Source organism: Notolepis coatsorum (assembly GCF_963971535.1).
Source record: "Notolepis coatsorum genome assembly, chromosome: 7".
NCBI classification, from domain to species: domain Eukaryota; kingdom Metazoa; phylum Chordata; class Actinopteri; order Aulopiformes; family Paralepididae; genus Notolepis; species Notolepis coatsorum.
Genome location: NC_140171.1, coordinates 61285578 through 61312547, shown reverse-complemented (window position 1 = coordinate 61312547; position 26970 = coordinate 61285578).

Here is a 26970-nt window from a genome sequence, read left to right as displayed (position 1 = left end):
CCGGGTATCGGCTAGACCGAACGAACCTCTAAGCTAATTACATGCTCAACCAAAACTCAGCCGCCGTCCGCCTATTCCCACCATCTGGGATCCCCGCGACTCGCAACGAGCTAAACCATATTAGCACCCTCTAACATAACCACCCTTTCCCGCAACCTGCAACGGTGTTGGACTGAAATCTGGAAACTCCATCCGCGTTCTTGCCGACGTCCTATACCCCTGCTCTCTGTCGCTTGAGAGGCGCCAGTAAACAAAGGCACGGCGTTATCCCTGCAATCGCACACATCAATGCCCACTCACCGTATACAGAACACGAAAAACACAACTCATAATACACCCCCTGGAAGACGACCTGCGACTGACTGAGCTAGCCGGGACAGTCATATCCAGAGCTGCACGCTAACGTACTTACCAAACACATAGATAATTTAGCAGTGATCAAACGCTACTTATCCAGTGCGGCACGGCCCCTTCTATTGAAGCGGAATACCTTTAACCCCCCGCTTCAAATCGATGCTCCCAATATGATAAACGAATTCCACAACCCCCGTTCCCCACCAGTAACTACTCTACCCCAGGCGGTTCTCCCCGCCTCCGGCGAGCAGCCATGAGGTCTTGCAGGGTTCCCCTCAACCCCAGTCCAAACTGAACGCTTGGCATTAATCTCCCCATCATCACAAACACAGTGTCTCACTTACCTAGTTTCCGTTGAGCTGTAGGATGCTGTTGTGATGATTCTGGGTGCTGATCCTTAACGAGCCAAATGCCCTTCACGTCGAGAAAAAAATTCACGCGATGTCAGTTATCCGGGTCACGGCACCAATTATTGTAATATGGGTATATCTATAATGTATTCTGCGTTGTGTTTTATCCGTTCTTAAAACCCAAATTACTGATAAAGGCCTACACGGCCTGCTTAGACAGCAGCAAGACAGAGGAGTGTTCAAAGGACGAGAAGAGATTTGAGCTCATGTAAAAAAGACTTGTTTATTTAAACAGTCAGGAAGTGAAATAACAAACAGCTTGATTCAAAAACGTGCTATGAAACCCAACATGCTACGATACTGTGCCATCGACTGTGGGTTTCAGAATAAAATAATTCGTCTGCTGGTCCTGGGAGATGGTTTTTTTCTTCCTATAAACAAAGGAAAAAGCCTAGTCTAATCCTCACTCGTTGCCGTTCACTGTCTGCTGAGTCTCGTTCAAAAAGCGTATCTCTCGGTCTCTGTGTGTTCAAAAGCTGGTGTGTGTGTTTTTCGTTCCGTCTCGTTCTCCTTGCACGTCCAGTAGGGGAAAAACATACGTCTGTTCGGTTGTGTTGTTCCGTGTTGTTTCTTGTTGTTCTTGTTGTTTTGCGCTCTCTCTCTAAACCGCTAGCTTTAAAGCTTAACTCCTCCCCTAATATTACGTCACGAGGGGCGGACTTTTTAGAAGAGAGAGCGGTTGATTCGATGAGACTGTATGTCGGCCATTTTAAGTACTTTGTAAGAGGCCGTCTTTAAATTAGCTATTGTTTTGGCGTTTATAGTTTTAAAACTCTTTGGGTTAATTTTACTAATTTTCTATGTTTAGGGTTTTCCAGTTATTGCTCATATCCATAGTTAGACTACATATTTTTGTAGTTAGTTTGCCCGCTAGGAAGTAATGTGTCTAAACAAATGTTTCTTTATTTATAGTTTAAGATTCTTAACAAGACTATACTTGAGGGTAAATGTGTGTCATTTTCTGAACCATATCACTAAGTATTTATCCTTTTTGCTTGCTTAGAAAGGAACAAAGACGCTTCCATATTTCTTAGTAAAATATAAAAGCTTCAACTGTTTAGCTCTTGTCCAGTTTTCCAGATCCAATGTCTTACAAGTAAACTACATTTCTAGCATAAGAGTAACTAATATCCTATGTTCAAAGTTGTTGAGAGACCAGTTGTGAACCACCTGGTCACCTCCTGTTGAGGTGTTCGCATCCCCCACAATAGCTTGGGGGTTTCTCACTCAGCCTTTCGGGCGCTACCTCCTGTTAACCTATTGTTCTATTGAGAATGTTTCACTATAGCCGGCTATAAACCAACAACTCCCTTCTGTATGCTAAGTTCCATATCTATTTAGAAGCTATTCCTAGCTTATCAGCAGGAACCTGGGACCTTTCACATGCTAAATTACTTGGTCTCCAGGCCTAGACTATGTGTTGTTTGCTTGTCGGCTTCCCTTCAACATCCTGTATCAGCAAACAGACCTTGTTCTAATGTCAATAGCTGGTTGATCGGCCTAAACCTGTCTTGGGGGGTTGCAGAAGGAGAGAGGCCAAATAGTATTCAGTCACTGTACTTTCCGTATGCTACAATAAAAAGCTAACCAGATGTGGTGCTCTGATCCTACCAGATGTTTAGTAACGACATGTAGCGGACGGTATACCTGTACATTATACATTTGAGCTTGGGAAAATCTACTACAACCACTGATTGACCGTCTGTGGATGTCTGATGGCGTTAATGCGCTCTCAATCCAGGTGATGTTGGATTCAATCTGTCCAACTCAACTTTCACTAGTCAGTGGGAGCGACATGTTGGTCGTAAAAGTCCCTGGCCTTTTGTGGGGACTCGAAGTAGAGGGTGTCGTTTTGGAACGAGACCTGAAGACGGGCTGCATGTAACAGGCGGAATTTTATTCCCTTTTGATAGAGGGAGCTCTTCAGGGGCGTCGTTCTGGTATGGCAAGGTATGGCACTCATAGACAGTTATGATATTACATTCTCCATAATTCGTATGCAAAATATTGTGGTTCCCTGCTTTAGTCTGTTGACACATTTCTATACTAAAAATGCTTGTGTAGTCCTGTGTCATACATAAATGTCATATAACTGAATTGTATAGAAAAACTTACCAAAAGTGACTATTGCACAACTGATTTGACCCCCCCCTTCACCCCACCCCCCACTCCCTCCTCGCCATACCTTGCCTTTTACTGAAACGACGCCACGGGAGCTCTTCACAGCGCTGAAAGCGGCTAGCTTTCTGGCTAAAACGGGGCTGATGTCCAGGTATATTCTTAACTTGCGGCCGCCATATTCCAGTTTACGTTGCCTGGACCATCTTAGCGTTTTTTCTTTCTCTTGGAAACGGAGGAATTTAATGATGAAGACTCAGGGTTTCCCCTCGCAGTTCTTACCCGGTTTTGGTCCATAAGAATTCTGGGCCCGCTCTATCTCCGGAAGGTTGTTGAAAGCTTCAGGTCCAGCCATTGACATCAGCATTTCAGATATCAACGCAGCCGGGTCTTTGCCCTTCTCGCTTCCCTCGGGGTACATTGACCATTCTCAAATTGGAACGCCTGGATCTGTTCTCATGATCATCCACTCGGTCCTGGAGCATCATGGTGGTGGACTGTACTGCCCTGTCAAGGATAACCGCAGTAACTTGAAAAAAGTTAAAATTTTCTTATGAGTGAAATTGACCTTGTCAATAAATGTTTTATCTTGTGACCAAGTTTCAGATGTTAATGTCGCTCAGTTTTGGAGATATGGGGTTTTAAAACCTGCAGTAACTACAAAATCACACTCAAAACCCAGGCAGACCGCAGTAACTTCCAAACAGTGAAAAATGGCTTTAAAGTGTTTTGACTTGCCATCCAAAATGTGTTATAGGTAAATAGATGATAGTACCCAGATGTAACATGTATTAATGAAGTAATCTTTAGGCATACAAAAATATGACATAATTATTTTAATTAACCCCAAAAAAGCAGATATTGCACTCTGCTGCACGATTTCCTTAAATAATTATACAGGTAATGTACAGGCAAAGTGCAGTAACTTCAAATACAATGTTGTTTTCCCTCCAGCATAACTTAACCTAGCCATTTTGAAAATGAAATGTAATACCTGAATATATTGGAATGATGATGATCCAAATAAAATGGCTAGGTGAAGTTATGAAAGCTGGAGGGAAAACAACATTGTATTTGAAGTTACTGCACTTTGCCTGTACATTACCTGTATAATTATTTAAGGAAATCGTGCAGCAGAGTGCAGTATCTGCTTTTTGGGGGTTAATTAAAATAACTACGTCATATTTTTGTATGCCTAAAGATTACTTCATTAATACATGTTAAATCTGGGTACTATCATCTATCTACCTATAACACATTTTGGATGGCAAGTCAAAAAACTTTAAAGCCATTTTTCTCAGTTTCACTGTTTGGAAGTTACTGCGGTCTGCCTTGACAGGGCAGTGTAGCCCTTTAAAACATTGACCGTCACACGGAAATTGCCTGGTGTTGTGGTTCTGCCCGCGTTTTCGGACGATTTTGGCAATATTTCATGATCTTTGCGGAGCTATTTCTATATTTTATATTATAGCTATTGGGAAATGGTTTGGCTCATTTGACAAACACTATTTGCTGTACAATGTGAAGAAAACCGTTTGTTTCTACATGCCTTCGTTCGTTCACAATTACAAGCTAAAAAAGGTTAACATTGACGGAAATCCAGGTGCATTTCCTAGAAAGAGAGTTATGAGGTGTTTTCTGCGCGCTGCGCAAATCCTGTTCTTTGGTGCCTGAAACATTATTTCCACATCATGACAAGACAAGACAAGACTTCCTTTATCAAAACCAACATGGGGGCGGGGCGCGAAGTTACCGAACATGTTATAAACCAATTTAGACTTGTTATTTCTTGAATCACAGGAAAAACCATTGCATTATACATTAGTCTGTATTTTACTATTACAAATAACAAATTTGAAATGCAGTAAAGCTATTATTATATCGATCAGGTAGGAATATCTTGTATTGATCAGGTTAGTAGATATTGTACCGATCAGGTATTACAGATCATATGTGCATGAAATAAACTAAAATGTTATAACCCATTTAGACTGTGTTTCTCATTCCTGTACCGTTTATACTCTGCTCCTGTGTTGTAGACAGTGTTTGCTCTGTACCTACCTGTATTCCAATAATGGATTCGTCCATACATGATATAAAAAACATTCATAAAGTATTCTGTATAGGTAGGTAGGAAATATCTTGTATTATATAATATAATAATAATAATGCAGGACCTGCTCAGAGGTCTTTAATTGGCATGCAATTATCCTCAACACACACACACACACACACCGGAACACACACGCATGCATTGTCTCTGTAGGATCGCAGATGCGATTCGTCTCTGTGATTAACCCATCCCGTCCTCCTTCCCCCCCAAGGGCAGCCGGGAGCAGACAGGCGTCAACGTGAGCCACGCCAGGGGACCAATCCAAGTGCTCCTGTCCGTCTTCGTCAAGGACGCCACAGCGTTAGCGATCTGTTGTTGTGCATGTTTTTCCATTGGGTTTATCTTATCGGGGGGGAAACCCTTGCGAGCACGGGGAGAACATGCAAACTCCACACAGAAAGGCCTGGGAGATACCCCACCTGGGTACCTGGCATCATGGAAACCTGGTCCCCAAGCGGGAATCGAACCCTGGACCTTCTTGCTGTGAGGCGACAGTGTTAACCACTACACCACCGTGCTGATCAGGTAGTAGTATTTCCAGGTGAAACTAATGGGGCCTGGCGCTAACGAACAAGTAAGTTATAACACAATTACTGGTGTAGGTCCATACAGAAAACATTATTATAAAATACAGAATACTTTATAATGCAGAAAACTTGAAACTTTGTGAAGTGAAAAAAATATTTTTACTTCAGAAGATGCACAATCATCTGTCATCAGACTGTCATCAGAACCAACCATTGTTTTTGTGCATTAGAAAAGTATTATGGTAACGTTCACAGTACAGTATACACTGATACTTTATAAAAGTACCAACAGTATACACATAAGACTTTATAAAAGTATAAACTGGGTGACTGCCATCAACCATTGTTTCTGTGCATTAGAAAAGTATGATGGTAACATTCACAGTACAGTATACACTGATGCTACTTACCAACAGTATACACATAAGACTTTATAAAAGTATAAACTGGGTGACTGCCATCAACCATTGTTTCTGTGCATTAGAAAAGTATAATGGTAACATTCACAGTACAGTATACCAGGGCCACGGGAAGTCAGTCAGCAGTGGGGGTGCTGAGATAAGTGATATAATAATAACGTCATAGGTTTACCACTCTGGTAAACCAACACTCTCGTTCACTAGAGGAGACCACTGCCCAACTCCGCGCTCTCACGCTCAGCTCTGCGGAGCGTGCGAGACAAACAATTTAACCGTTTTGATGCATACATCTCTGCCCAGCCTACCCCACCTGTTGCGCCCCCCGCACTGAGAGCCCCATGTCCTCGCACCAGAACGCTACGACGGGGACGTCTCTAAATGTTGTGCCTTTATTTTTCAATGTTCACTAGTATTCGGACAACAGCTGCACACTTCCAAAGTGATACATCTAAAATCGCTTACCTTACCTGTCGGGTCTGCTCAAGGGTCCAGGACTCCTGCGTTAGAATGGGCGACAGGCAGCTATCCACTTCAGTCAGTCCTCCCTCTGAATTGAGCGTCCCAAAAACGATTCCAGGCCGCTATTTTTTTACCAACGGATTTCCAGTTCCGCGTTGACGCTTCCAGGCCGCGTCTATTCGAATCCCAACTGGTTCATGCGTTGGCTACACGCTGCTTTAATAACACTGCATTATCGAGACAGCGCCCCTATGAGGATCTGGCAATGAATTCCAAGAGTAGGGTAAATCTGCAGTGCCGCTCCGCTCTGTGACATTGAGTAGCCTCGGTATTACAATGGAATAAAAGCCAAAACAACCTTGCAGTTGCAGTTACACTCCCCACCAGCAGGGGGTGCTGCAGCCCCCACCACACCCCCCCTTCCCGCGTCCCTGCAGTATACACTGAGAACACTTTATAAAAGTGCCATTCAGTCTAGCGGCCAAATGATTTCAAACCGGCTCCTTGCCATTGTGGTGGAGAAAAACGGTGTGTAAACCATTTAGTCCGCGGACCAAAACATATGCAAAGCCGGCTTCTTTAGTACGCCGGTTAGAAAGAAGAGGCCAAATAACTGCAATAAACTATATATACACAAAATGATCACCAGCCTCCACAGGACAAATGATGAATGGTGTTGACAAGCTAGATCACTAATATCACTACTCTGAAAGTGGTCCAAAAATGACTATGCAATATTTACAACAGTGGCCCAAATATATCTGTGCAACGCATTTGTCTGGTACAGAAAACAGTACAACTACCCACTATACTATACTATACTATACTATACTATACTATACTATACTATACTATACTATACTATACTATACTATACTATACTATACAGTGATGGGCAAGCTACTTGGAAAATGTAGCAAGCTACACTACAAGTTACTCTCGATTAAATATAGCTAAACTACAATGGAAGCTATCCCCAGAGAAATGTAGCAAGCTACACTACAAGAACATGGCTAAAATAGCTAGCTACATCGGCACTACTTTTTTTTTTTTTTTTTTACTTTGTGATCAAGTTTACACCAAACAAATAGGCAGGCAAAAAAATAGCTCAGTTTGATTGTTTATTATAAAACTGAAACAAGCCCTCGGTCTGGCTTTTTGTGTCATCCTTGTAACATGAGGAAAGAACTGTGGAAACGTAATAAATAAAAGGCAGTGAAACAATAATAAAATAAACACAAATATATACTCCCTCTATTGGAATGGAGACTTTTCAGCACAGGATAAACTACTGTTTCAACTCAAACCACAGTAACAAAATGACAATAACCTGGCCAAAGAAAAAGTGCAAGAAACATTTGTCTACAAAATAGACATTAACGAAATCCTATGTAACATTTATACATTCTTAAGTACGGAAATAAGCAGCATGGGGTAATCGGCATTGGAACTATACTACTACAGTATGTACTCAGAGTATAACACTCAAGCTTGACACTGCTAGACAAACAATACTATCCTTGGCTGCTAGATATGTAACTCACAAAACATTCCATGGCCACAGGTTGAGAACCACTGGTCTAGGACGATCTTTTCCCTATTTTTTTCTTTTCTCCACCCCCCAATGTACAGTGTACAGTGTCCCCCTACCCCAACCCCCCCCCCCCCCCCCCCCAATGTACAGCCCCCACCCACCAACCCCACCAACCCAACCTCCTCCAATGTACAGTTTCTACGTCAAATGTATATACACTCTTTTTCTGGACACTTTTTATATCACAAACAGTACTGTATTTGCAAATCTGATATGTCATAAATGTATAGATGTAGCAGTACTGTCTATCTGTATGTCGTGTGTGTCATATATGTTATGATGAATTGAAAATGGGGGACCCTGATGTAAACAAGACGAAAGTCTTTCTCTGGTCTGCATCCCCTTAACAATTGTATGTATTGAGCTGTACTGTACTGTACCCATTCTGCAATCTGTTAATACACTTTTCAATCAATCAATCAATCAATAATATTGTTCATAGCAGCTAGCCTATCTCAGACAGACTGTTAGTTAAAGCTGTTGATAAAAAGTGCACTGACTTGTGTGCTGTTTGGGAACAGTTGACAATGTTTATGTAAAGACAGTAAGGGTTTTCATCAGCTCACCTGAATATGTGTTCTCAAGTTAGTATTGGACGTGTGGGACGTCGAGAGCAGCTTCGTTTTTGGTTGACACAATAAACACCTAGGCTAAACACATATGTTTTAGGCGTTTTTTCAGTCAAACTCATAAACGTGTCCAGGTAGGGCCATGGAGATGCAGTGTTGTTATTGTTGTTGACATCATCTTCATCAATGCCATCAGTGGAAACATCAAATCCCTCTGCCATTATTTCGCGCTGTTATTGTAAATTCATCCATTCATTCTCATTCAGTGGTCTGCGTTTAGATTTTCACTTCCTGGTTTGCGGCCTGGAGTCCCGCCCTATCCTGCCTCTGATTGGCCTACCCGTAATATTTTGGCCTACCATACCCAATCGTGAGTCTTCACTCATATCTAAACAAACCAACCAATCATAGTGGGTTTTTTACGGGGAGTTTTTTTTTCTCCTCGCAGATCTTCCTGTCTAGACTGCGAAAGTAGCGTGTAACGTTTCTCGTCGCTACGTTACTACTTCGTTCTATAAACAGCTCCGCTACAGAGAACGCTACCCTGGTTAAAAAGTAGCGAGCTACCAGCACGCTACTGAGAATTGTAGTTAAGCTATGTAGCTTCGCTACTTGTAGCAAGCTACTGCCCATCACTGATACTATACTATACTATACTATACTATACTATACTATACTATACTATACTATATACACTCAGCTAGCATAACTGTGCATTATAACCTTGATGGTGAGATATTTACTACACTATACTACTAATACTATCTACTATCTATCGGAGTGGTACACATGGTACGGTGAAGTACGCATCCGCATGTTTCTCTCTATATCCCACAATGATGGATTATTTAGAATAATTTTTCTTTGTGTGATAGAGAGTGAAGCATTCCCCACGATGCAGGGGGACATTGCATGATGTGCAATAATATCTTGTCTCACTCCTGTGGCCACGCCTAGTGCATACCCGACATACCCGCGAAGGTAGCTTTTTCTTCGGGGTGGCTGCGTACGCCACCATACCATGTGCCCCAATGCCGCCATCTAATCTGCTCTGTGGGTCCCCCTTTGGGGCCCTAGGGTCGCGCTGCCTGCCACGCCCCACCTCCTCAGCCCCTGCCTCCTCACCCCCACCTGCCGCCTCAGCCCCTGCCACCACCTCACCCACTGCCACCTCAGAACCTAACTCCTTAGCCCCTGTATAGGTCCATGCCACAGCCATCGTGTACTGGTGGAGTTTCCTCTACTGCCCTCTGGGGTTCCTGGCTCTGTACAAGACAAACAAGTTGAACAAACATATTTGGAACAGATACAGCACAAACTTTTTGGTCCACTTTCCAGTCTTGCGTGTACACGGATAGTATAAAATATTTTGATCTAGCTCATCATCACCATTCATGCCCTGTTTGTACTCTATCACAGATGATGGCTTCAGCAACTCCGTCCTCCCTGCCCGACCTTTCTGCCAAACCTGTGCCACTTTCAATGTGTCCTCATGGTAGCTGGTGATCATTTTCACAATCCTTTTGTCCCGCCACACCACGATCATGACCCTCTGGTTGTTCACAGCAATGGTCTGACCCATCTCCATGTCAGCAATGGTCAGGCTTTTGATGAGATCTGGCTCCCCCTGGTTCTGCCTGAGGGTACCACAGACGTGGGTCCGCAACTGTAGGAGCCTGTCGGACAGGGCCACAGAGTTATAAAGATTATCCATAAAAAGTCTGTAACCCTGCCCGGACAGCCGTCCAAGCAGACCCACGACTTTGTCCCCCAGGTGCCCCCCCTCCCCAAAATATGGCTGCATCAAGAAGCAATATCCTGTGCATGATTCACACAGGAAGTATGACTTGATGCCATATCTGGTTGGCTTGTTTGGGTTGTAGATCCTGAATGCCAGGCGTCCTCGCCATGCCAGCATCCCCTCATCGATGGAGATGTCGCGGCTGGGCTGGTAAAGATCTCTACACTGCGACATCACATGATCCACTACAGGGCGTACCTTATACAGTTTGTCTCTCGCATCGATGTCTGCATTGTCTGATAAGTGGAGGAAGCGCCAGATGATTTCAAACCGGTTCCTTGGCATGGTGGCGGAGAAAAACGGTGTTGAAACCATTTTGTCCGTGGACCAAAACATATGTAAAGCAGGCTTCCAAAGTACACCGGTTATAAAGAAAAGGCCAAAGAACTGCCTGAGCTCCTTCAGACAGACGGGCTTCCAAGCCAGTGCCCTGCTGCTAGTTAAGTTAGGATCCAGCAGGGCAATGGACTACTCAGCGTAGAGGTTGGTCTGAGCAACGATCATCGAGAGGAATAGACCAAGAAAGTCCTCAGGCCGGTCAGAAACCAGTGCCGCAGCATCCTGGAGCGGTCCTGGTTGGGCTGTGAAGGCTATCTTCTGTGGCACCCAGCCGTTCCGAGACCAGTTATCCTGGCTCTTACCACGTGCCGCCGACTTGCTCCTCGCTCCTCATCCCTGTTGCACCCCTCGACCTGTCAATTATACAAATATACAATTATCATAACACGTACACCCTACTGTAGACAAACATTCATATAACACGTAGTTACAAACTGTGTGTGAGTGAATGAGTGAGTGTGTGTGGGGTTCAGAGGTCAGAGCTGGATGAGGTTTGGGGGTCAGATGTCACATCTGGACGTGGTGTGGGGGTCAGAGGTCAGAGCTGGACGTGGTGTGGGGGTCAGAGGTCAGAGCTGGACATGGTGTGGGGGTCAGAGGTCAGAGCTGGATGTGGTGTGGGGGTCAGATGTCACATCTGGACGTGGTGTGGGGGTCAGAGGTCAGAGCTGGACGTGGGGTTCAGAGGTCAGAGCTGGACGTGGGGTGCAGAGTGAGGCCAACTTACCCCTTTGGCTCGGGTGTGCCGTCCCCCACTCTGGTTCTGGAACATCTGTCCCTGCTGGTTCTGGAATCACAGGAAGGTAACAAATACGTGTGATACGTGGTGTGATATATATAGCATTATGTATTATTATGTAGAAAGTGTCCTCACCTGTAGGAGTAGCTGACAAGCTCCTGCTGCCCGGTTGCGTGGCACCAGTGTCAGACTCTGCTCAGGAGTCTGGGATCCAATTCAGTAAGTTTTATTGTGACATCCGCACAATTTACACAAATATCTACACATACAGTAAACACACACATGAATGCAGTATGGTTATATATTATTAGTCCTCACCTAAAAAGGTAGGAGTACCTCCCTCTCTGCCAGACAATGAATCAGTATCTGAACCTAGAATCCAAAAATCACGGTCAGCTGTATTTCTTCTAAAGACATTTCCCACTTCCCACGGTGTATATATAAAAATATATATATACAGAGAAACAGAGAGAGACAGAGAGGGAGAGAGAGAGGGAGATAGAGACACAGACAGAGAGGGAGAGAGACACACAGATATAGAGACAGACAGAGAGGGAGAGAGAGAGACAGAGATGGAGAGAGAGTGTCTGGTCAGATAAATACATATTTAAATTAACTCATGCAATCCAATAAATTAGAATGTTTATCTGTATTGATGATTGAAGTACTTTGTGCAAAATGAACCACAGCAGGCCTCAAATAAGAAAGAATAACCACTAGGCCTCTGAGCCTAGTAATGTAATGTAAATGAGCCACTCAGCCATCATGTAATGAGGGGGGAGGGTATTTTAGCCCTTTAGTAACCCACCAACATCAAGGTGATGGGGGGAGGGTATTTTAGCCCTGGTTTACATCAAGATGATGTTACCCCCCCCCCCCCCCCCCCCCCCCCACACACACACACCTGGTTCATGCTTACACGTGGCAATGGTTACACTGGGCCTACACTGGCCTAGCACACCATAGCAATGATACGAGAGTGGATCAGAGGCCTAGTGGTTATTTTTTCTTATGAGGCCTAACAGTATAGTGAATTGCACGTACAGGTGCAGCTCAATACATTTGAATATCGTGGAAAAGTATATATATTTAGCTGTATTGATGCAGTAATTTGTGCAAAATTAGCCCAAACAAAGTAGTACTGAGTGAAGATACTTTTCAGAAGGCCGACATTTCTATATACAAAAAAAATATACACACTTCAACCTGATAAAAGACAAGACACAAAAAAAGGCTTGAAATATTTCACTTTGTGTGTAATGAATCTATAATCTACAAGAGTTTCGCTTTTTGAATTGAATTACTGAAATAAAATAACTTTTCCACGATATTCTAATTTATCGAGCTGCACCTGTACATACACACGATATGTAAATAAATATGAAGACAGTTCAAGAGATAAATGCATCAAAATGAGACAGCTGAAATGCACCGTGGCGATAACGTCTGCCCAGCCCCAAGTCATCATCCGATGAAGAAGAATCTAATAGATGAATAATATCGTTAGTTGGCGAACTAACATATACATAGTCACATGGACAGTATACAAGAAATACATTAGCGTTAGGTAAAGAATGATCTCAATACACAGATGTTCCGTGCACACATGATAGCTGCATAGTGGACACACACGCAAATTTATGATAGCCAAAATCTCTTACCTGGTGGCTTCCAGTCAGTTCCACTGGCATCTTTGTCACTGGAATCCATGTCGCTACTATCCGAGGAAACACGGTAATCCGTAACTCGGACCTTCCTCTTCCTCGTGCCGCGGCGGGGCGATACGGGCGAGAGACGCCGCTGGGCCCAGCGAAGGCCTCATCATGGCCCGGCCCGGCGGTCGGAGCTGCCACAGGTCCGAACGGCAACGTGGTCTGAGAAAATCGGACATCCTTCCTCACCACCTTCTTCCCTACACTACGCTTCCTCATCATATATAACTAATATAACTACTAATACAACTACTCTACCACACTACTACTACTACTACTAGACTACCTACTGCTACCACCAGGGCCGGACTGGGGAAATAATTCATACCGGGAGATATAGCGCGAAATATAGCGAAAAATTAGGCCACTTTTTAAGCGGGAGTCTGGGGGTCCCCCACCAGGAAATCTTTTGTTACAAAGACTTAATTTCCTGCATTTTGGTGAATTTTAGTGCATGTGAATCACAAACTAATGAGCCAACAATTGCTTAGTACAATGTACTGTTATGAACCTCAAATAAAACTGGTGTGGCACTAGCAATGCTACTCTCTCCACCTTCAAAAAGAAAAAAGCAAGAGCACAACATATTTTTCTATTTACTATTATAATACAGTTAACCACTCTCTCCACCTATTCAAACAGAGCAAGAGAACAATACCATATTCACTTTACTGATGCACTACCCATCAACAGTTAAAATAGCCCTTTACACAAACATTAAATAACAGACCTTTCATTTCAATACTATAATAACAGTAGCCACTGCCAGAATAGTGACACATGTATCGCATGTGGTAAGCACACGCATGCATGCACAACGAAGACAGAAGATTGCGTTGTCTCAATCATTTTAACTATAAAATGAGCTCAAAGTATGAGCTCACTGACTGAAATTTTCAACAAAAAGCATCAATTGTCAAATAATATTGATCACATTAACTAGACTAGATGTTTTTGAGGAAATTAGAAAGGGAACAACAACTTAACCCTTGTGTCTGATCAGATTCTTATTTTTTGATAACTTTGCTGTGAGGGGTGGAGGAATACTGCATGCTTCCCAACAAGGGCGAGCCAATCAATCAACGTCACGCACCTGAGATTAATTCACAATCAGCTTGTCGGGAGGATTCATATACGCTGACTGCCTGCCACTCGTTGTCGGGTCGTTTTGTCACCACCATCCTTCTGCTGTATACTCCAGAGGTCTCCTGCACGAGACGTTGTCGCTTCCCGGCCATCCCGAAGAGTTTTTGCTGTTAGGTCTCCTGTGCGAGACGTTATTGCTTCCCGGCCATCCTGAAGAGTTTTTGCTGTTAGGTCTCCTGCGCGAGACATTATTGCTTCCCGGCCATCCAGAAGAGTTTTGCTGTTCACTCACTCTTCTTCCCCATGGACCAGTGCTTTTGATTACACTTCGACGTTGCTCCTGGTGAGTAATAATACTATTTCCCCTGAACATTTATCCTCGTCAGTCCTGGACTCTGGGCTTTTGTCCGCCTTTGTGTGTTATTTTAAATCCCTTGAAGAAATGTTTGATTTCTACATTACTGGACTCGGCCCCGTGTTATTGACATTTTCCCTTAAAGGGGACGTCCCTATTTTTTCCCCTCAATTCTCTGGATGGCTGTTTTTTATCCAATGCTATTTTTGTCCCTAAAGGAACAGTGTTGCACATTTCTGTTGTAGAAATAAATACGCCCTTTGTGTTTGGCTAACTCTTTCAGTTCAGTTCAGTTCAGAGTTTTTATTTGCCACATGGAATCATACAATCAGAGTTTCTTCATTACACAATCATAAATAACATTCCTTGGACAAAAGGAGCAGGAAGAAGAATAAATCTTATAGTTACCTGCCTCTGATCTACCTGTCTGTGTCGTGCTGTTGGGGTCTCATACAAACCATAACATTTGCAGTGATTATGTTTGTAGCCAATATATGTGGCAACGGTGTGTAATCTTTGAATTATCTTGGAAATATTTTGACTCTTTTTCATAAATTGTTTATTCAACTTCAGCCCCAATCATAACCACCACATATTGTTTTTTGTAATGTCAGATTTAACAACTCCTTTCAGAAAAGTGGGAGTATTTCATTTTTAATGTGAAGTTGAATAAAATATGTATGGAAAAGAAAGTGGGAAATTATTTCAACATATAATCTTTTTATGGCGTTTTTCAATTTAGTCCCCTAATATGGTAAGAGTATAACACTTTAGTTTTCAGACACAAGGGTTAAATTATTTATTTGTTTCTTGGCTGATTTAACATTGGGCTTTTGACAGGGGAGATGATGCATTGCATGGTAACGTTATCTAGCTAACATCCACATGTTTATTTTTATCATTGACTAACCTGCTGGTTCCTTGACCTTGGTGCAAGAAAACATTTGTTAAATGTTGCCAGATTTTGCAGCATCTCATGTAAGGGCCTTTCTTTTTCTTTGTTGTATCCCTCTCTCCTCAACCCTTTCTCTTTCTTCCACTGTCCATCTTGACATCAACGTTAATTGACTTTCGCTCTACTGTATCTCTCCCGAGTCCCTAACTACCTGGCTCATTGCCTGGCTGTTATTCTGCATCTGAGTGCCATCTGCCATTCCATTCACCGCCTCTGCTGTCAATCAGTTGTATCGCCTGGTCCCGCCTCCCGCCTCCACCAATCACAGCATGGCTGCATTGTGTGTGTGTGATCCGCGTGAGGGAGAGAGGCATGATTTTTTTTCATAGCCGCAGTTTGCGGAGACGCTCTCTGAATGGCCACTGACGTTTCTGGTTGTGTGACATGTGCGGCCAATCGTGTGACGCCTGTTTCTTTCACCGGTTAAGCTTAGGGACTCTTTCGGAGTTTGTTAAGGTTAGAGTTTGTCTTAGAGCAGGGCGATAGAATACCAGCCCTGATTCCAAACTCTAACCGTAACCAACTTCGAAAGAGTCCCTAAGCTTAACCAGTGATAAACTAGGCGTTAGGTAGTTTGCATGCTGTTCGAGGCGGAAATGGGCAACGACACAGGCGTCACGCGATGGGGCGCACATGTCACATGACCAGAAACGTCAGTGGCCAATCAGAGAGAGTCTCCGCAAACTGCGTCTACGAAAAATAAATCACGCGGGAGAGAGAGTCAGATAGTTCTCCAACTCTGTCGCAGACAGTGAAATCCTGGTTGTTCCCCACCCACCTAGGTTATCTAACTATCTCGCTGCGCCGCCGCCACAACTAGAAACAATGGCCTGGCAAAAAAAAAGATAAAAAATTATAATAAAAAAAAATTATAATTATAATTTTTTTTTATATATTTTTTTTTTATCTGTGCAGGCCAGGCCACCGGGAAAACTCCCGGTGCTCCCGATGGCCAGTCCGGGCCTGGCTACCACTACTACTGACAAAGTACTACTAACTAGCACGACTATGTACTTTCTAAAGCACAGGCTATATAACTTACAATTACTACTAATACTACTACTAATACTAACTGATCTACGACTACTACTACTACTACAAATACTAGGAATGATATACTCTGCTCTTATGAATCTCAATATAAATCTCAATGTGAATCTCTCTCTCTATCTCTCTCTCAAACAACCCTCGCCAACACTCTCATTGGTTTTGTGATGGGCGTGGGTTTATAATACCTGCACGCAGGTGCACTGACCAATCATAGCTCAGATCTATTCTGGCTGTCCAAGGTCTGAAATAAGCCTTGTGCTTGTGGTACAGTGTTACAATATAGGGCAGTGGTCACCAACCTTTTTAAGCCCAAGATCACTTTTTATTTTTTTGGTGAAGGCAAGATCTACCTATTGAAGCGTTGAGAGAAAAAGACAGCCAAGATTGTACTTTAAACTAAATTACTTTTATTTGCCTGTATTCTAATTACATGCAATGCTTTGGTCCAACATTAAAACGTCAAAGTAGCACTATTATGTACTTTCTCAGTCAGTGCTAAGTGCAGTCATCTTATGCAGCATCACTTTTCACATCAAAACAAAAGTAGAACTGTAATGTGGACTTTCTCATATTATTAACATTGACAAACATATTTACAATTAGCATTTTATAAAGTAGAACTGTAATGTGTACTTTCTCAGTCAGTGCTAAGTGCAGCATTCCTTTTCACATCAAAACAAAAGTAGAACTGTAATGTATACTTTCTCAGTCAGTGCCAAGTGCAGTCAGTGCTAAGTGCAGCATCATTTTCACATCAAAACAAAAGTAGAACTGTAATGTGTACTTTCTCAGTCAGTGCTAAGTGCAGTCAGTGCTAAGTGCAGCATAATTTTCACATCAAAACAAAAGTAGAACTGTATGTGTACTTTATCAGTCAGTGCTAAGTGAAGCATCACTTTTCACATCAAAACAAAGGTAGAACTGTAATGTGGACTCTCAGGGTAAGATCTAAAAAAAAAAATAATAATAATAATAATTTTCATGGAAAGATCTACAGGGACAGTCTCAAAGATCGACCAGTCGATCAAGATCGACGGGTTGGTGACCACTGATATAGGGGGATACTGCCACCTAGTGACATTTGATAGGAAATGCAGTCTGAGGTCCAAAGGTATTACAGACAGGTCGGCGCGCCTGTTTAGGCGAGGAAAATTGAGGTAAGGTAAACAGACTCAAACACGTGTTTCGCCGTTGTTGGCGTTCAACGCATGGTGGGCAATAACGACTTACGTCGTTGTTGGCGACCAATGTGTTAACAGTGGCTTCCATCTTGGTGAGTTTTTCGAAGTTCTCTCCCACCAGCACGTCAATGTTATTAAGCCGGTTGTTGAATGTTGTCATTTGTTGTCCTAGTGAGTCCACCGACATTTTCAGAGCTTCTGTTGATTGTTGTATCAAGCTAGCTATGTCGGATTTGAAGCCATCTATTGAGTAGTTCCTCCAGGTCATTTTTATTGATTGAGAGTTCTCCGGCCTTGTTAATGTTGCCCTCTGAGACTGTAGATATCACCGCAGCAAGCTTAGCTGAGGCGCTCATTGCACGAGTCGAAGTGGAGTTCTGCTTTGTATTGCTCATTGTACTGCAGTACTTTTGTACAATAGTGTATAGATGCAAGACTGTTCCAAACGTCTACTGTAGGTCTAGGTTGTTCGATTTTGAGGGTCCTATTTGGAAAGTTTAAAGAATGTTTAAGACGGAGCCTCTCGTTTGCGTGTCTGCTCAGTAATTGTGTTTTACTTTTGATATGATAGACATTTTGGTTTTGCTCCCATGACCAGTGTTGGGCAGTAGCTAGCTACAAGTAGCGACGCTACATAGCTTAACTACATTTATCTGTAGCGTGATGGTAGCGTTGCTCCTTTTGAACCAAGTAGCATTGTCTGTAGTGTAGCTATTTTTAGACCCACGTAGTGATGTAGCATGAGCAAACGCTATACGCTACTGCCCGGAGAAACTGGACTGCTAAATAAAGATTTGTGAGATAAAAAAATCCCAGGAGAAAACCCACTATGATTGGGTTGGTTGGTTTAGATATGACAACTCACGATTGGGTAAGGTTAGGGCAAAACATTACGGTTAGGCCAATCAGAGGCAGGATAGGGCGGGTCATGACGCTCCAAGGCTCTGCAAACCAGGAAGTAAAATCAAAACACGAAGTGAGCAGTCCGCAGGGATTCGATGTTTTCAGTGTTGGCATTGATGAAGATGACGTGCAGGAAGTCAATAACAATGGGTCTCCATGGCCGTATCTGGACAAATGTATGATTTTAACAAAAAAAACGCCTAAAACATTATGTCTTTAGGTGTTTACTGTGTCAGCCAAAAACAAAGCTGCTCTCAACTTCCCACACGACCAGTACTAATTTGAGAACACACATTCAGGTAAGCTGATGAAAAGCTTTACATAACCATTGTCAACTGTTCCCAAACAGCACACAAGTCACTTTTTCTTTGGCCAGGTTATTGTCATTTTGCTACTGTGGTTTGAGTTGAAACAGTAGTTTATCCTGTGCTGAAAAGTCTCCATTCCAATAGAGATATTATATATTTTGGTGTTAATTTGATTATTGTTTCACTGCCTTTTATTTATTACGTTTCCACAGGTTTTTCCTCATACTTTATTAACATTGTGTACATGGTACCACAAGCAGGGCCGCCTCAGGGGGTGTGCGAGCAGTGCGGTCGCACAGGGCCTCGCGGGAAGGGGGGCCTCGCAAAAAATAAAAAAAAATAAAAAATATATATATTTTTAATCTTTTTTTTATTCGTTTTTTTATTTTTAATAATTTTTTTCGGGGCCCCCCTTCCCGCGAGGCCCTTTTTCATCACAGACCTAAAATCTAGTTTTGCTTATATGCTTATATATTTCACATTAGACACGTTTGTAGAATGTGTCTGACTTGTTCCTGGCTCTGCGGCTCTGCGGCTCTGCAGATACACTATTGGAGCTCTGAGGCTCTGCAGCAGATATACTATTGGTTTCAACGAAGGGAGGGGTTACAGGTAAGGTACAGTCGGCCGGCGTGCGTCTGACTATTTCGCGCGTGCAGCATTGGAGGTTATGCCAGCCAAGACGAAGAGGACGGTCGTTCAGCAGATGGACTGAAGATGAAAGTTGTTGCATGTTAGAAAGTTCAGTCAGGCTAGCCATGTCGGCTTAGCTAAAGGCAGGGACAGCTAGTTAGCTTGAGCTACGTTATCGAGTGCTAACTGTGGTTCAGTCAGGATAGCCATGTCGGCTAGTAGCTTAGCTAAAGGCTAACTAGCGTTAGCTAACGCTACCTATCGAGTGCTAACGTGTGGTTCAGTCGGGCTAGCCATGTCGGCTAGTAGCTTAGCTAAAGGCTAACTAGCGTTAGCTACGCTAGCGAGTGCTAACGTGTGGTTCAGTCGGGCTAGCCATGTCGGCTAGTAGCTTAGCTAAAGGCTAACTAGCGTTAGCTAACGCTAGCTATCGAGTGCTAACATGTGGTTCAGTCGGGCTAGCCATGTCGGCTAGTAGCTTAGCTAAAGGCTAACTAGCGTTAGCTAACGCTAGCTAACTAGGCATGGCAACAACCAGGACCACCTGAAGCTTTTTAAGAAGGAGGTGATGAACTACAGACAGATGAGGCACGAGAACGTGGTCCTCTTCATGGCGGCCTGCATGGCTCCACCCCACCTGGCCATCATCACCAGGTGAGAGAGGGGAAAACAAACGCACGTCATAAATGATTCAGTTCACCTCCAATACCTGTTATTATCCTTGTCACATTTTCACCTCTCTCTCTCTCTCTCTCGCTCTCGCTCTCGCTCTCGCTCTCTCTCTCTTTTTCTCTTTCTCTCTCTTTCTCTCTCTCTCTCTCTCTCTCTCTCTCTCTCTCTCTCTCTCAATTCAATTCAAATGGGCTTTATTGACATGGGAAACATACGTTTACATTGCCAAAGCCAAACAAAACAAAATAAATCAGTACATTACAGAAGGAATTTCTTGTACAGTCTTTATGGTGGTTGTATTCCGTTGGATGTCCTTTTCTTGTCACAGCAGCTCACAAATCTGGCTGCTGTGTTTGCACATTCTTGTATTTCTCCCAGTAGGTATGGGAGTTTTGAGTTATTGTCCATGTTTTCAAAGTCTCTTTGGGTGTTTGCAATTTGTGGGAAGTATATGTCTCTGATGTCTTGGTATAGTGGGCAGGTTGTTAAGAAGTGGAGCTCGGTTTCCACCTCATCTTGTGTGCAGTGGGTGCATAGTCTGTCTTCGCTTGGGAGCCAGGTCTGCCTATGGCGGCCTTTCTCGATGGCTAGGCTGTGCTCGCTGAGTCTGTACCTAGTCCTGTGTTCTGAGCGATGTGCTGAGCTGTGTTCTGCATGTGTTCTGTGTTCTGAGCTGTGTTGTGAGATGTGTTCTGAGCTGTGTTCTGTGTTCTGAGCTGTGTTCTGAGCTGTGTGCTGAGCTGTGTTCTGTGTTCTGAGCTGTGTTCTGAGCTGTGTGGTGAGCTGTGTTCTGCATGTGTTCTGTGTTCTGAGGTGTCCTGTGTTCTGAGCTGTGTTCTGAGCTGTGTGCTGAGCTGTGTTCTGTGCTGTGTTCTGCATGTGTTCTGTGTTCTGAGCTGTGTTCTGAGATGTGTTCTGAGCTGTGTTCTGAGCTGTGTTCTGAGATGTGTTCTGTGTTCTGAGCTGTGTTCTGTGCTGTGTTCTGAGATGTGTTCTGTGTTCTGAGCTGTGTTCTAAGCTGTGTTGTGTTCTGAGCTGTGTTCTGAGCTTATATAGTGCTTTTACTAACTATATTATATTTCTCTCTCCTCTGGTCAGGGGCATTGCCGGGTCTGTGCAGCGATAACACTTTATATTGACTAGAACGGGAGCTCTCTCTTGCTCTCTCTTTTTCTCTCTCTCTCTCTCTCTCTCTCTCTCTCTCTCTCTCTCTCTCTCTCTCTCTCTCTCTCTCTCTCTCTCTCTTGCTATATGTTGACTGTATCCAGTGATGTACCTGAACGCGTTCAATGAACGATCGTTCATGAACGCGTTCGTATTTTGGGCGAATGTGAACTGAACGTACTGATTATCCGCTAAATGAACGTAATTGAGAACGCGTTCATTCTCAGCGCTGTGTAACGGAGTTCAAAAGTGCGTTCATTCTCAGCACTGTTATAACGGCGTTCAAAGATGTGCCAGATTTCATATGTATTTCAGCCGAAACCCCTGTTAAAACACACCGTAAACAGGCTTTAAAATTATGTGGAAAACCAACCGATCTGGCAACGCGCCTGTACACCCCCTGCTACGTCATCAGACTCATCACAACAACAGCTGAATCTGCGTCTGCGAGCAGAAGCCCAGAGCTGCGCAGCAGCAGGTCGAGAGCAGCACTCGCTCAGAGAACTCTACCTCTAGATGTCGGCGCTTGGGGATTTAAAATAGTTTAACGTTAAAGTCAGTACTGACTCAGACGGAAACAATCTAACGTTTGTCTGTAAACTTTGTCCACCCGGTTTGAAGAAGCAAGTCCCCACATCGACGCGACGACGTCGACAGCAACATTGAGAATATGCAAACGTCCTGTTTTAGTTTTCATAATAAAGACAATTCAAGCAAAGTTGTTCCTCATGTTTTTGAAAATATACTGTAGAGATGAAAGCTGCAGTGTGGACTGAATGCGCGGTGCAAAGCGTTATGGAAATGCCAGTATTCTGATTGCTGTCTGTGTGGTTCAATATTTTTTACAAATAATAGTTTGCAGCAACGTATTGAAAAAAGAACTAACAAAATGGGCCGTTCAATATCTCCTTTATGTTCGAAATGTCAAACAGACCTGGGTACCTACAGGCTACAGTCTATCACTACTTTTGGGAATCTAAGTGTTTATCCAGGTTCTGGGGCCAAGTGATTGATTGATTGATTGAACACTTTATTAACATATTGCAGAATGGGTACAGTATACAGCTCAGTCATGAATTGAAAATGGGGGACCCTGATGTAAACAAGACGAAAGTCTTTCTCTGGTCTGCATCCCCTTAACAATTGTATGTATTGAGCTGTACTGTCTGTATCAGGGTCCCCCATTTTCAATTAATCAGGACATACATGACATACAGATAGACAGTACTGCTACATCTATACATTTATGACATACCAGATTTGCAAATACAGTACTGTTTGTGATACAAAAAGAGTCCAGAAAAGAGAGTAGGCCTATATACATTTGACATAGAAACTGTACATTGGAGGAGGTTGGGTAGGTGGGGGGGACTGTACATTGGAGGTGGTTCGGGGGGGGGGGGGGGGGGGGATAAGCCTCAATTTTTACAAATGTGGTATAGAGATGGTTTGCTTTTCCTTTTTGCTTGCTTCTTTTTGTTTTGTTTTTGCTTGCTTATGGTGTGGATGATGGCATAGAGATGAACTGGAGGACCCCCCCCCCTCCATTGTCCCAATGTGTGTTTTTGTAATGTAAGTAACTGTACGTGAAAAATCTATATAAAAAAAAATATATATATCAAAAAAGAACTAAATTAGTTCATTTTTGAAACCATGAACTTTAGTTCAACATTTTGAATTATGAACTATGAACTGAACTAGTTCATTTTAAAAATTGTGAACTGTGAACTGAACTAGTTCATGTAGAAAGTGAACTTTCCCAACACTGACTGTATCATGCCCAGCCTCGGGCAGCGCTATTATTTAAGAATATGTTGACTGTATGAAAAAAAAAAAAAAAAAAAAAAAAAATGTAATATAATTTTTTTTTTTTTTTTTTTTACCTTTAGGGGGGGGGGGGGGCTCGCGTTTAAATCTCACACAGGGCCTCGCATTTCTCCCAGGCTGAGTGGACTTGCAGCACCACTCATGAACATTACACCACTGCATTTGTGTTTATCTATGTTTATTAATTTGTTATCTGTGGTGCTCACTTGTTTGTTGTCTGTGTATCTGTTGTGCCCCATTGTCTAGTCTAGTGTATTCTCCCCGTGTTTCTGTATCTATGTGTTATTTAGTCTCCTCATGTTTCAGTATGTTACCCCAGGCTGTTTCAGTCTTTCCCACTCAGCTGGGTCTTGTTTCCAATCACCCTCATGTGTCAATTAGTCTGTGTATATTAGTGTTGTTTGCCCTGCCCTCCTGTGCTCGATCATTGTTCATGTTACCCTCGTCCTGTGTGCTGTCAACCTTTTGTTTCTCCGTTTTTATCAATGAGTCAGTTTTGTAATGTTACCACGTTAAAATGTAAAGTGCTTATTACTTTCATCTACGACTCGTGCTTCATCTATTTTCATCCTGCACTACCTCTCCTCGTGTTAAATCTGCATACCGGGTTCTACTCCTCTACCATCGACATGCCAGCGAAACGCTCCAGGAATCGTAACAGAATGATCGAGCCACACCTGAACCCGGCAGAAAGGAGAGACGGAGCGAGCTTCGCGCTCGGGATCCTGGGCGCTTATATATAGCGTTATCGGAATATACGGGGTGTACTGACTGCGCTCCGCTCCACTGCGCTCAATCTAGCATACCGTGCAGCAAAGGGAACCGCTCCCGCCTACCTCCGGTCAATGGTCTCTAACTACACACCCTCAAGACCCCTACGCTCTGCATGTTCTGGCCGCCTCAGACCTACTCCTATCCAAGCTCCCGGAGGGTCATCAAAGAGGAGCCGCCTATTCTCAGTCCTTGCCCCACAATGGTGGAATGAACTACCCACCCCAGTTAGGACAGCCGAATCCCGTCCAATCTTTCGCCGTCGACTAAAGACTCACTTCTTCAACCATTATCTGAAATGATAATAATAAGAAAAAATAATATTAAATAAAAAATAAAAAAAATCTAACCTTGACTAACCTTACTGTTTCAAGTTTAAAGTTTCAAGTTTCTTTAATAGTTGTCATACAGAAGTACAGAATACTTTTATACAAAATTCTTCTTACTGTTAAGCTCCAGAGACTGTGCAAGACAAGATAAGTATGAAATAAAATAACATAGTATAGCATGTAAATTAGAAGTAAAAAAAATGAGGTCACAGTGTTCAGTATAGACATATGTACAATGTTCGATGCAGAATAAACGTAACTGAGTTACCATATAATATACAATATACTATGCAGTGTACTAATATACAATACTATATAGTGCAAGGCAGAAATGGGATGAGGTGCAATTTAGGTACAATTTACAGTAGGTGTACGAGTTGTAGTGCAAATCCTTTATCAATAAATATAAAGTGTGTTTGTGTGATCTAAAGTGTGGAGAGTGGGTGCTGCAGTGTGTTGTTTGTTTAAGTGAGTGTGTGCGTGTGGGTGTGTTTGCTGTGTGCATTTGATGGTTGTTGCATAGTGTTTATTGTTCGTTTAGCAGCCTGATGGCCTGGGGATAGAAGCTTCTTCTGAGTCTTTCTGTGCTCGCCTTAAGACTCCGGTATCGCTTGCCTGACCGCAGCAGTTCAAAGAGGCAGTTGTTCGGGTGGCTGGAGTCCTTGATGATTCTCTTAGCCTTCCCCCTGCACCGCTTGTTGTAAATGTTCTGGAGGGTGGGAAGCCCCCCTCCAATTGTGCGTTCGGCTGAACGTGTCACTCTTTGTAGTCTGCTACGGTCTTGTGCAGTGCTATTCCCAAACCAGGAGGTGATGTTGCCAGTCAGGATGCTCTCTATTGTACATGAGTAGAAGTTCCTAAGGATCTTCTGACTGACTTGGAACTTCCTTAGGCGCCTGAGGAAGTAGAGGCATTGTCGTGCCTTCTTCACAACACTGTCAATGTGTGTGGTCCATGTCAAGTCCTCGGATATGTGGGCTCCGAGGTACTTGAAACTGTTCACTCTCTCAACCGGTGCCCCGTCGATGCTGAGGGGGCTGTAGTCCTTGACCCCCGACCTCCTGAAGTCCACAATCATCTCTTTTGTTTTGCTGACGTTCAGGGAGAGGCAGTTCTCCTGACACCACTGTGACAGATTCTCTACCTCTTCCAGGTAGGCCCTCTCGTCGTTGGCAGAGCTCAGGCCCACCACTACTGTGTCATCAGCAAATTTGATGATTGTGTTGTTGTTCCGCTGTGCCACGCAGTCATGTGTGTACAGGGAGTAGAGGAGGGGGCTCAGAACACAGCCCTGGGGGGCCCCTATGTTGAGCGTGATGGATGAGGAGGTGCAGTTGCCTGCTCTTACCACCTGGGGTCTGCCCGTCAGGAAGTCAAATACCCACTGGCAGAGGGCATAGTTCAAGCCCAGGTCCCTGAGCTTGGCTATGAGTTTGGAGGGGACTATGGTATTGAATGCTGAGCTGTAGTCGATGAACAGCATTCTCACATAGTTCCCCTTCCTCTTGTCCAGGTGTGATGCTGCTGTGTGCAGCACATGGGCTATGGCGTCCTCTGTGGACCTGTTGGGGCGATATGCAAATTGCAGGGGGTCCAGGTTGATGGGGAGGGAGGAACAGATGTAGCCCTTCACTAGCTTCTCAAAGCACTTCATGGCTATGGAGGTGAGGGCTACAGGGCGGTAGTCGTTGAGGCAAGCGGGCATAGATTTTTTGGGTACAGGGATGATGGTGGACTTCTTCAGACAGGTGGGGATGACAGCCTGTTCCAAGGACAGGTTAAAGATGTCAGTGAATACCGGGGCCAGTTGGTCGGCACAGACTTTTAGGACGCGGCCGGGGATGCCGTCTGGTCCTGCTGCCTTCCTGATATTCACTTTTTTAAAGGTCCGCCTCACCTCATGCTCTGTTACCCTGAACACTGAGTCTCCATCAGCAGACCCCCCCCCCCCATTGCCGTGGTTTGTAGGCTGGTGTTGTTATTCACAGCCTCAAACCTCGCATAGAAGGAATTGAGATCATTTGCTAAGGAGATGTCACTGTTCAGTTTGAGGGAGGTGCCTTTGTAGTCTGTCATTGTTCTGAGGCCCTGTCATGCACTTGTCCTAATAAACTAACCTACACTGTAACATGCAACACTTTGATAAACATTGTTAATCAGCTGATAGAGTTATACCCTTCTTGCTGTCTTGTCGTACAGAACTTGTAAGTCGCTTTGGATAAAAGCGTCAGCTAAATTACTAAATGTAAATGTAACTCAACTCGTTATTATTTTGTGCACAGACCGCAGAAACACCGGAACGCCCCGACCACATTCAAAAGGCTTTGCCATAACGTTAAACGAAACAAATGGAACCCCGAAGCTGTAAGCAGAATACAAGTAGGGCTGGGCGATATGACGATATTATATAAATATCGGGTACAGTTCATTAACGATACACTTTTTTAACGTATCGTGGATATCGTGATGTTTTGCCCAAGAGGATTGTGTCGCGTCAATCTGGTCCACCCCGTTCAAACTTTTGAACAACGCCGCTCCCACACACACACTACTGCATCAAAGTTAGTACTTATGATTAACAA